Source organism: Crocuta crocuta, unplaced genomic scaffold, assembly GCF_008692635.1.
Source record: "Crocuta crocuta isolate KB4526 unplaced genomic scaffold, BGI_CrCroc_1.0 scaffold2617, whole genome shotgun sequence".
Classification (NCBI taxonomy): domain Eukaryota; kingdom Metazoa; phylum Chordata; class Mammalia; order Carnivora; family Hyaenidae; genus Crocuta; species Crocuta crocuta.
In genome coordinates, this window is record NW_027527164.1 from 1 (window position 1) to 9,513 (window position 9,513).

The 9,513-nt window shown below is 41.0% G+C and overlaps 1 pseudogene; it reads right to left on the minus strand.

The window, feature by feature from the left end:
• Positions 1-2,839: 2,839 nt before the first annotated feature.
• LOC144231080 (arylacetamide deacetylase-like 4 pseudogene) lies at positions 2,840-3,805 on the minus strand (annotated as a pseudogene).
• Positions 3,806-9,513: the final 5,708 nt, after the last annotated feature.

A 9,513-nucleotide genomic window follows, 5' to 3' on the forward strand; every position in this document is an offset into this window, starting at 1 on the left:
TTTTTTTTTTTTATCACGAATAGGTGTCATACTTTGTCAAATGTTTTTTCTTCATCTATTAAAATGATTATATGTTTTTATCTTTTCTCTTCTAGATGTGATGACTCATGTTAATTTTCGGAATGTTGAATCATCCTTGTATCCCAGAAATAAATCCTACTTGATCATGTTGAATGATCTTTTAATATATTGTTGGATATAGTGTGCTAATATTTTGTTGAGGCTTTTTCATCTATGTTCATCAGTGATAGCCTGTGGTCCACTTTTTTGTAGCGCTTTTATCTGGTTTTGGTATCAGACAATTACTGGCCTCACTGAATGAATTTGAAAGTTTTCCTTCCTTTTCTATTTTTCTTGAATAGTTTGAGAAGAATAGGTATTAACTCTTCCTTAAATGTTTGGTAGACTTCATCTGTGAAGCCGTCTGATCCTGGACTTTTGTTTCTTGAAAGCTTTTTTGATTACTGATTTAATTTCTTTGGTGATAACTGGCTTGTTCAAATTTTCGATTGCTCTCTGATTCAATTTTAGATTACATGTTCCTAGGAATTTATCAATTTCTTCTAGGTTGTCCAGTTTTTTAGCATGTCATTTTTCATAATTTCCTCTTACAAACCTTTGTATTTCTGTGATGTTGTTTGTTAATTTCTTCTTTTAAAATTTTTGATTTAGTTCATTTGAGGTTTCTTTCTTCTCTCTCTCCCTCTCTTTATGAATCTGTCTAAAGTTTTTATCATTTTAGTTAGTCTTTGCAAGAATCATGATGGTCCTTGTTTCATTGATCTGTTCTATTGATTTTTAGTTTCTTTTTATTTATTTCTGCTCTAATTTTATTGTTTCCTTCCTTATACTGGTTTGGGGTTTTGTTTGTTCTTTTTATAGCTTCTTTAGGTATAAGGTTAGATCATTTATTTGTATGGTTCTTGCTTCTTGAGGGAGGTCTTTATTGCCATAAGCTTCCCTATCAGAACAGCTTTTGTTGCATTCCCAAGAGTGTTTTAAAGAATCTTTTTAAGTTTATTTTTTTATTTTGAGAGAGAGAGAAAACACAGAGAGGAAGAGCAGAGGGATGGGGGAAGAGAACCCAAGCAGACTCCACACTGTCAGTGCAGAGCCTAATGCGGGGCTTGAGGTCATGAACCATGAGATCATGACCAAGCTGAAGTCAGACGCTTAACCAACCGAGCCACCTAGGCACCACTCCCCAAAATTTTGGACTGTTGTGTTTTCATTTTCATTTTTCTCTACCATTATTTTTTAATTAATAAACTTCTGATGAGACCTTCAGTGGTGAGCAGACTATGGTAGTCCCCATGATCTCCATCCCCTGGTGTTCACACACTTGTATCATCCTCCTGTGTAGACATGACCAGTGATTTGCTTCTAACAGAATATGGCAAAGGTTACAACATCTATGTGATTACATGTTTTTAAGTACTTTAGATTTCAGTGACCATAGTCTATGTCTCCCTTAGTCATTTAAGGAAACAAGCAAGTGTTTGGGGGATCCCACTTGACAAGAAATTCTGTGTGGCCTCTAGCATCTAAGGGTGGCCTCTGCCTAGCTAGGAACCGAAGCCCTCAGTCTATGACCTCAAGATGCTGAATTCTGCCAACGACCTGAGTTTGGTAGTCGATTTTTCCCCAGTCAAGCTTCAGATCAGACTATAGCCCCACACCTTGATTGCAGGTAAGCTGTTCTCAGACTCTTGATCCACAGAAACTGTGAGACAATAAATGTGTATTGTGTTAAGCCATTAAGTTCATTGTAATGTTGTTACCCAGTAATAGATGATTAATATACTCTTCCATCAAAGCTGCTTGCATATAATACATGGATCCTGATGCCTACCTGTGTCCTGAGAAGCCCAGTCCAAACCCCTGTTTGGTAAAACAAAATATCTTCTGGCAAAAGATATTTGTAAGGATCCAAGACACCTGTAAGACTCCCTCCTCCACTCATCACTGGCGAGGTCCTTGGTACCAAGGGAGGCTATGGTTGAAGAGAAGGGAGTGCCTCCAACTCCAGCATTTGGGTGTGTGTAGACAGCAGGGAGGGCCCATATTATTACAGATGTATCCAGCAAGCATGAGCCCAATGCAAAAGCTAATGTGGACTGCACCAGCATGTAGTACCAATTCTCTTCCCTTCCCCATGCACAAAGAAAGTGGTAAGAAGTAAGCAAGGCCAAGTTTCTTTTGTTTTTTTAAAGATTATTTTATTTATTTTTAAGTAATTTCTACACCCAATGTGGGGCTTGAACTCCAAACCCCGAGATCAAAGATTGGACACTCTACTGATGGAGCTGTCCAGGTGCTGCTAAGGCAAGTTTCTTTGTAAAAGTGGGAACAAAACATAAGCTGACCAAGGCGTAAGTGGTCTGTCTTGGAGTAGGCAGTTTTCATATTGCAGATAACATCCAGAGGACCTCACGACAGACTTAGCTCTGAGACCCTGCCTCTTGGTGGCCAGGGAGCTGATTTTGAAATTCAGATGAAAGACTGGAGCCCAGACCACATTCACAGCCCTCACCAGAACCCACTCTTTCCCTCATGGCTTCTCCCTCCCCTCTTCCCCCATCTCCTTTTCCCATCACCTCCCCTGAAACCTGCCTTTAGTCCAGCCCAAGGATGGCTAACTTGAGGCAAGAGTTTCATTGCAGCAGCATTTCTCCCACTGGAGACTGATCTGGAACCGGTTGGTGGGAATCTGGCTGGTGACCTTTGATCCCAGAACAATTAGGTGCCCCCTCATCCAACAGGCACCGTGGCCCCAAGCCCTGCTTTGGCATCATAAGGATAGACACACCGTGAGTATAGACGCACTACAAACAGCATAACCAATTGTTAGCATTTATTGTGCACGGATCTTGTGTGTTGGGGCTTTGGGAAATTTTTATAGGGATTTTTCTCTCCTTTTCATATTTATTTCACTTGAATGAGAGTGTTAGCCTTGCTAGATCCAAAATGAACCGTCGTTGGAAAGAAACAGCTACCATTTTGCTTTTCTTAAATACTAAGCAAAGTATTTTTGCTCCATGTGAGTGGAGCACTGACTCAGCATCTCCTAGATCAGCACCCCAGGGTTGCTATATGCTCTTTATATAATTGGTTACAGCAGTCAATATTTTCAGAGAGCATGGGAAAGAGAAAAATTTCCAATCAAAAAACAGTAGGGACCCATGGAAGCCATCCTCCACATGATACCACGTCACAGGGACCCCCTGGCCCTCCAAGCGCTTCATGTAGAGCAAGGTGTCGTCATGGAGGATGTCATGCTCACAACTCACCAGGAAGGCCTCGGGGAGCTGAGCAATGGTCTCATCATCTCTTAACAGAGGGCTGTTTTCTGCATCAAAAAGATGTTTGTTTTCCAGATAGGCAGCCTCATTGAAAGGGGCAGGAAACACAGGGCGGTGGTGCGTCTTCCTGAATCTCCTGGGTATGTTGTCAGAGCTGAGCCGATGCTTGCACTTCGTCCAGAAGTCCGGGGGCACAAAAGCACCATTCAAGATGGTATCCCACCAGTGTAAGTTGATAACGAAATATTTAACCACACATGTCATCCTAAACTTCTGGGTCAGTAATGGGACATTTCTGTTCTGCAAGTGGGACGGCAGTTGAAAATTGATGGCCTGAACAACCGGATAAANCCATAAGTTTCTAGGCCCTTCAGGAAGTGAATGGAGGCATTCAGGCAATCTCGGAAAAGGTGGAGGTAGTGATGATCAGGAAGCTTGCAGTACCTGAGGAGCAAGCAAGGAACAAAGGCATAGCAGTGTGGACAGGTGTCGCTGCAAGCCATTTTAGCTGTGTCCTCAACTCCCCCTTGCAAGATGTCTCTGACTAAATCCCCAGAAGGGCCCTGTGGGGTAGGGTTTTTTATCCTTTTTTTTTTTTAACATGAAGATGAGGACATGAAGGACCTCTCCTTAGTCCTACAGGCAGACATTCCAGATTCAAACACTAGACGTTGTCTGCTGTCTATAGGTGTAGACACTCCACACAAGATTATACAACTTGAAGCTCTCTGAGCTATCTGAAGTGGCAGCGAAACAACCAGTGATGCCGGGAAGCACAAAGGAAGCTAGCTCCTGGCTGTCCCACCGGCTGTCCAGAGAGAACGGGTTAAGCAAAGTAAAGCTCAAATAAAGAGGACGTTTCTTTCGGGATGAAATAAATATGTATATATATATATCAAAGTCTTATGACCAGGGGTTCTTGGGTGGCTCAGTCAGTTGAGCGTCTGACATCAGCTCAGGTCATGATCTCACAGTTTGTGAGTTTGAGCCCCGTGTCGGGCTCTGTGCTGACAGCTCTGAGCCTGGAGCCTGTTTCTGATTCTGTGTCTCCCATATCTCTGTGCCTCCTCCACATGCACTCTGTCTCTCTCAAAAATAAATGTTGAAAGTTATTTTAAAAGTCTAATGACCAAGTTTGTTCTTTCCCAGTGACCAAAAGAGCTGCCTTCTATCTGAGGGTTGGGAAAGAGGGATGGGTCTGGGAGGCGCCCTGGGAGAATGTGGAAGAAAGGTAAACAGGCAGGAAACAGATTCTGCTCCGGCTGTGGAAAGTGTCCTAAAGGCTGCTCTAAGCCCCCCAAGTGTGTCTCCTTATAGGAATTCAAGGGCAAAGAGAAGGGACTTTAAAATGAACTTCTAGGGGTGCCTGAGTGACTCAGCTGGTTGAGTGGCCAACTCTTGATTTTGACTCAGGCCATGTTTTCATAGTTGACGAGTTCAAGTCCCCCATAGGGCTCGGCACAGATAATGCAGGGCTCTGCTTAGGATTCTCTCCTTTCTTCTCTCTCTTTAACCCTAACTGTGCGTGTGTGTGTGTGTGTGTGTGTGTGTGTGTGTTTACACGTATGTATATATATACAGGCTAAAGGAGTAGATCTTAAGTGTTCCCACCACAAAAAAGAAACAATAATAACCAGATAGAATGGTAGTGTTCCCTAATGCTAGCGTGGTAATGGTTTTTGCAATATATAAGTGCATCAAACTGACACGTTGTACACCTTAATCTTACACAATGTTATATGTCAATTATATTTCAATGAACTTACAGAAATAGTAAAACACAAGCTAACTAATGCACAGATCAAGACTGGGATAATAGAAAGAAACCAATTTTAAAAATAGAAACCGTTTGGCTAACCTCCTTGCATTAGAGATTTTATGAAAAACACGGCTGTTATCCCAAATCTTTGTTTGAAGTTGTTGCTAAATGTCTTTTCTCTTCTTACAGCCTATCATTTAAGGACCAAAATAAAATAAAATAAAATAAAACAAAATAAAAATTCAGTAGTACTTGTAAGATCAAATTTGAAAGGCATGCATAAAGAAAAGTGACACCTTAGACTAGTGGCTTTCAAGCTTTGTTAGAACAGCAACATTATTTTTCTTCTTTTTAACACTTTTTTACATTTTCTTACTTTGAGAGACAGAGTGAGACAGAGCGTGAAGTGGGGAGGGACAGAGAGAGAAAAGGAGACACGGAATCCGAAGCAGGCTCCAGGCTCTCAGCAAGCTGTCAGCACAGAGCCAAGCTCAGGGCTCGAAACCACAAGCCATGAGATCATGACTCGAGCCAAAGTTGGACACTCGACTGACTGAGCCACCCAGGAACCCCTATTGTTTCTTATTAAAATGATACAAGAACTCCCACTGTATAAAATAAGTAAGTAGTGGTCGGTCATTCTAGCTTTGCCCAGGGGTAAGGAACCTGAACACCTCACTTAGTCTTCTTCTTCTTTGACCTCCCTGGTCACCTCTAAAACAACGAAAGGAATCCCAATGCCCTAAGGAACCCAGTCTGAAAGCCACTGCCTCCTGTTAGGTATCGATTTTTCTTTGCATTAAAAGTTGCTCTGAGGCATCATTGACTGCAACCTTGCCACATGGCCTCCACTAGCAAATATGTTGATAAATAAATCCATGTCATCAGCAGAAGTTTCCATTTCAACTTACCAAAATATATACTATTCAGTAGGGTCCCTGCAGTGAGATGTCCTGAGCACCTAGAAACAGCAAGCACCAACTTCGGCCTCCATTATCCCATTTCTAGAATGGATATACATCGTACTCCATGCTAAATATACAAATCTGGCCGGATAAAGGACATAACAAGTATTCCAATCTTTCCATGAGCAAAATCCCGACCTGCTAGAAAGAGGCACAAAGGTCTCATGCCCTCTTGCACTCTGCCTTGCCCACTCAGGGNGGCAGGCACATGGGGCGGAGAGGTGAGCTGGGGAAAGAGAAGCCACAGAAGGTAGGGAACTGTTTTTGTTTGCAGAGAGAGGATGGAGAAGGGGCAGGGGTTGGGGGGGGNGGGGGAGAAAATGAGGGAAACTAAGGCAAAAGAGCATGATATAAGAAGTAGAGATCAGTGACTTATTAAAAAGGAATAATATCTGAATCATAGGGGTCCCAGAAGATGAAGAGACAGAAAAAGAGGTAGAAGGTTTATGTGAGCAAATCATTAGGGAAAGCCTTCTGAAACCTCAGGAAATACACAAACACCAAAATCCAGGAAGCAGAGAGAACTCCCATTAGATTCACCAAAAACAACCATCAGGAAGGCATGTAACAGTCAAATTCACAAAATACACAGACAAGGAAAGAACTAGGAAAACAGCAAGGGAAAAAATCCTTAACCTATAAAGGAAGACAGATCAGGGTCTCCGCAAACCTATCCACAGACACTTGGCAGGCCACAAAGGAGTGACAGGATGTATTCAACATGCTGAATCGGAAAAATATACAGCCAAGAATTATCCAGCAATGCTGTTACTCAATATAATAGAGATAAAGAGTTTCCCAGACAAACAAAAACTAAAGGAGTTCATGACCACTACCCAGCCCTGCAAGAAATTGTAAGGGGACTCCCTGAAAAGAGAAAGACAAAACAAAACAAAACAGACCAAAATCAACAAAGACTAAAAAGGACCAGAGAACAGCACCAGAAACTCCAACTCTACAGACAACACATGGCAATAAGTTCATATCTATCAATAATCGCTCCACATTTCAATGGACTAAATGCTCCAGTGAAAAGACACTAGGTGACAGAATGAATAAGAGAACAAGATCTATCTATATGCTGTTTACAAGAGATGCGTTTTAGACCTATAGACACCTTCATATTGAAAGTAAGGGACGAAGAATCCTCTATCAAGTTAATGGTTGCCAAAAGAAAGCCAGAGTAGCCATACTTATATCAGACCATCTAGATTTTAAAATAAAGACTATGACAATACATGAAAAGGGGCATTATATCAGAATTAAGGGGTCTATCCACCAAGAAGAGCTAACAATTGTCAACATTTATGCCCCCAACACAAAAACACCCAAATGTTTTTGTTTACGGACACATAAAGAAACCCATTGATAATAATACAGGGATGTCCACCCTCGACACTGTTATCAACATAGTGTTGGAAGTCCTAGCCGAGGCAATCACACAAGGCAAAGGAATAATAGGCATTCAAATCGGCAAGAAGGAAGTCACACTTCCACTCTTCACAGATGACGTGATAGGGAAAAGCCAAAAGATTCCACCAAACAACTGCTAGAAGTGATCCACGAATTCAGCAAAGTCATAGGATATAAAATCAATGAATAGAAATTGGTTGCATTTCTAGACACCAATAATGACACAGCAGAAGGAGAAATCAAGGAATCAATCCCATTTACAATTGCATCAGAAACCATAAAATAGCTAGGAATAAACCTAACCAAAGAGGTGAAAGATCTATCACTGAAAATTATAGAAAGCTTATGAAATAAACCGAAGGCACAAAACAATGGAAAAATATTTCATACTCATGGATAGGAAGAACAATAATTGTTAACATGTCGCAACAACCCAAAGCAGTCTGCATAGTCAATGCAATCCCTACCAAAACAACAGCAGCATGCTTCACAGAGCTAGAACAAACAATCTTAAAACTTGTATGGAACCAAAAAAGGCCATGAATAATAGCCAAAGCAATCCTGAAAAACAGAACCAAAGCTGGAGGTATCACAATCCTGGACTTGAAGATGTATTACAAAGCTGTTATCATCAAGACAGTATGGTATTGACATAAAAATAGACCCTTACCTCATTGGACCAGAAGAGGGATCCCTGAAATAGACCCACAAACGTATGACCAACTACTGTTTGACAAAGCAGAAAAGAATAGCCAATGGAAGAAAGACAGTCTCTTCAGCAAATGGTGTTGGGAAGACTGGACAGCGACATGCAGAAAAATGAACCTGGGCCGCTTTCTTACACCAGACACAAAAATAAACCCNAGACAAACAAAAACTAAAGGAGTTCATGACCACTACCCAGCCCTGCAAGAAATTGTAAGGGGACTCCCTGAAAAGAGAAAGACAAAACAAAACAAAACAGACCAAAATCAACAAAGACTAAAAAGGACCAGAGAACAGCACCAGAAACTCCAACTCTACAGACAACACATGGCAATAAGTTCATATCTATCAATAATCGCTCCACATTTCAATGGACTAAATGCTCCAGTGAAAAGACACTAGGTGACAGAATGAATAAGAGAACAAGATCTATCTATATGCTGTTTACAAGAGATGCGTTTTAGACCTATAGACACCTTCATATTGAAAGTAAGGGACGAAGAATCCTCTATCAAGTTAATGGTTGCCAAAAGAAAGCCAGAGTAGCCATACTTATATCAGACCATCTAGATTTTAAAATAAAGACTATGACAATACATGAAAAGGGGCATTATATCAGAATTAAGGGGTCTATCCACCAAGAAGAGCTAACAATTGTCAACATTTATGCCCCCAACACAAAAACACCCAAATGTTTTTGTTTACGGACACATAAAGAAACCCATTGATAATAATACAGGGATGTCCACCCGCGACACTGTTATCAACATAGTGTTGGAAGTCCTAGCCGAGGCAATCACACAAGGCAAAGGAATAATAGGCATTCAAATCGGCAAGAAGGAAGTCACACTTCCACTCTTCACAGATGACGTGATAGGGAAAAGCCAAAAGATTCCACCAAACAACTGCTAGAAGTGATCCACGAATTCAGCAAAGTCATAGGATATAAAATCAATGAATAGAAATTGGTTGCATTTCTAGACACCAATAATGACACAGCAGAAGGAGAAATCAAGGAATCAATCCCATTTACAATTGCATCAGAAACCATAAAATAGCTAGGAATAAACCTAACCAAAGAGGTGAAAGATCTATCACTGAAAATTATAGAAAGCTTATGAAATAAACCGAAGGCACAAAACAATGGAAAAATATTTCATACTCATGGATAGGAAGAACAATAATTGTTAACATGTCGCAACAACCCAAAGCAGTCTACATAGTCAATGCAATCCCTACCAAAACAACAGCAGCATGCTTTACAGAGCTAGAACAAACAATCTTAAAACTTGTATGGAACCAAAAAAGGCCATGAATAATAGCCAAAGCAATCCTGAAAAACAGAACCAAAGCTGGAGGTATCACAATC